Source organism: Eschrichtius robustus, chromosome X (assembly GCF_028021215.1).
Source record: "Eschrichtius robustus isolate mEscRob2 chromosome X, mEscRob2.pri, whole genome shotgun sequence".
NCBI classification, from domain to species: Eukaryota; Metazoa; Chordata; class Mammalia; order Artiodactyla; family Eschrichtiidae; genus Eschrichtius; species Eschrichtius robustus.
In genome coordinates, this window is record NC_090845.1 from 68,450,451 (window position 1) to 68,452,917 (window position 2,467).

At 38.5% G+C, this 2,467-nt stretch overlaps 1 pseudogene; it reads left to right on the plus strand.

The window, feature by feature from the left end:
* Positions 1 to 1,189: 1,189 nt before the first annotated feature.
* On the plus strand, positions 1,190 to 2,249 carry LOC137756342 (putative P2Y purinoceptor 10; annotated as a pseudogene).
* The last annotated feature ends 218 nt before the right edge of the window (positions 2,250 to 2,467 follow it).

Here is a 2,467-nt window from a genome sequence, read left to right on the forward strand (position 1 = left end):
CTTTTGGCTAAAAGCAAAATGTTCTGATCCAAAAGAAAGCCAAGAAAAAGAACCATGCCATACTAGGAATGAACGTTTAACCTGGATAAGGGAAGACATGAGAGATGACAGAATTCCTATCTTTAGATATTTGAAGAGTGTCATGTGTAACAGGGAGTAGACTTTATTTTATTTGGCTTTGGTAGGCTGAACTAGGTTGAAATGTCAGGGATGTGGAGTTTTGTCTCACTAGAAGGGAGGACTTCTAACAATTATGATTGTTAAAAATGTAACCATCCACATTAATAACTTTTTCACTGAACTTGCCCTGAGAGCTAGAGCTGAAGTAGAGGCAGCCCCTTTTGCTGCATCTACTACCAGATACCCTCTAGTCCGTCACATATTCTGGCAGTTGCTTTCAATGGTTGCAAGGATAGTCTCAATAAATGTGAATGTCTGAAGCTACTGTAATTCTGTTAATAAATACAGATCTTTAAAGTTACTGAAGCTTCTGAAAGTTCCATGCTATATAAGCAGAACTAATTGTGCCCTCAGCCAAATTCTGAAGGAGACAAAGTTTATCTGAGTTGTAATATCTTTTCCAAGCCCCTATCTTTCAAGGCCTAGTGACCTGGCAGCCCTTCCCCAGACCTTTATCCCATGTTTCATTCCTAAATGTTCATCGACTAACCTCAGCAGTCATCTAATCCCTGATAAGATTGTCTTTCAAAATAGATTGAGTTTTATCTCTCTCAGCATTGAGGATAGGGAAAGCTGGATCTCAAACTTTGAAAATACAGATAGAGATAATTGTAAAACTGAATGTAAAACAAGAATTTTGAAATGTATGTTTGGCAGCTATTTGCCAGGAAGACTTACTTTTTGGTTATCTCTGCAAGTTTGATTACTTCCTCTGACTACTAAGGGAAAAACCTGACTGAAGTTATTGCCAAAACATTGATCTTTTTGATTCTGAAAATATCTTCAACAGTACTCTTATCCAGTTGTAGATTGGCAAGATATTTTCAGTTTACATAGAAAAGACTTTTTGAGTTTATGAAAGTTCACACTTGAATACCTCTTTGGTAGAATACAAATATATTTGTATACCCAAACATGGACTGATATGCCCTTGACCCTATTTTTCTCTATTTTCTGCAGAAATCATCACTCTGATGCTTTCCCTAAGGAAGGAACACAAATTCCCAAGATGGGAAGTAACAGCGCAAACAGTACAAGGGCAAAGTGCACTGATCTTCAAATGTCATTTCAGTACTCTCTCTATGCAACCACTTACATCCTCATATTTATCCCTGGTCTACTGGTGAACAGTGCAGCCTTATGGGTTTTGTGCCGCTTCATCAACAAGAAAAATAAAGCCATCAGTTTTATGATCAACCTCTCTGTGGCTGACCTTGCTCATGTGCTGTCTTTACCCCTCCGGATTTACTATTACATCAGCCACCACTGGCCTTTCCAGAGGGCCCTTTGCCTGCTGTGCTTCTACCTAAAGTATCTCAACATGTATGCCAGTATTTGTTTCCTGACATGCATCAGCCTTTAGAGGTGCTTCTTTCTCCTCAAGCCTTTCAGGGCCAGAAACTGCAAGCGTAGGTATGATGTGGGCATCAGTGCTGCCGTCTGGGTCATCGTGGGGACTGCTTGTTTGCCACTTCCAATTCTGAGAAATGCTGGATTAGCCAACAATACTGAATCCTGCTTTGCCGATTTAGGGCTTCAACACATTAGCATGGTGTCTACTATTGGCATGGTAACTGCAGCTGAACTTGGAGGGTTTGTTTTACCTGTTGTAATTATTACTTATTGCACATGGAGAACAAGAAAAATTTTACAGGAATTCCAAGTTCCCCCTCAGAATACCAAAGAGAGAAAAAAGGCTTTGTGGATGGTCCTGATGTGTGCAGTGGTATTCATTGTGTGTTTCACACCCTACCACCTCAACTTCCCTTTCTTTATGATGGTGAAGCAACGAATCTTTTCAAACTGCTCCTTTATTAAGAGCACTCTATTTTTCCACATAATTTCCCTGTGTCTTGCAAATCTAAATTGCTGTCTTGATCCAGTTGTATATTATTTTATGACCTCAGAATTTCGTGATGGATTTTCGGAGCATGGTAGTTTGGTTCTTCAGTCATTTGTGAAATGCAAGGATGGTGCTTTGGAAATTCAGCATAGGAAGGAGGATCTTCAAACTATCTCTCTTGAATTTATGGATGATTCCAAAACAATGTAATCAAATAATTACCTAGAATAACCTATATGCTCTATCAGTTTATCTATGTCACCTTGAAGATCTTTCTTTAAAAAAATGGTACCCTTAAGTGCCTTAATGAAACATGGCTCCCTTTCCTTAATCCTCAAAATGATTCTTCTGGAAAAAAATATTAAAGCCTATATTTTCTGTCCAAATGGAAATATTGTTCTATGGAGCATATGAGAAAATAACTTTATTTACACAAAAGGATGA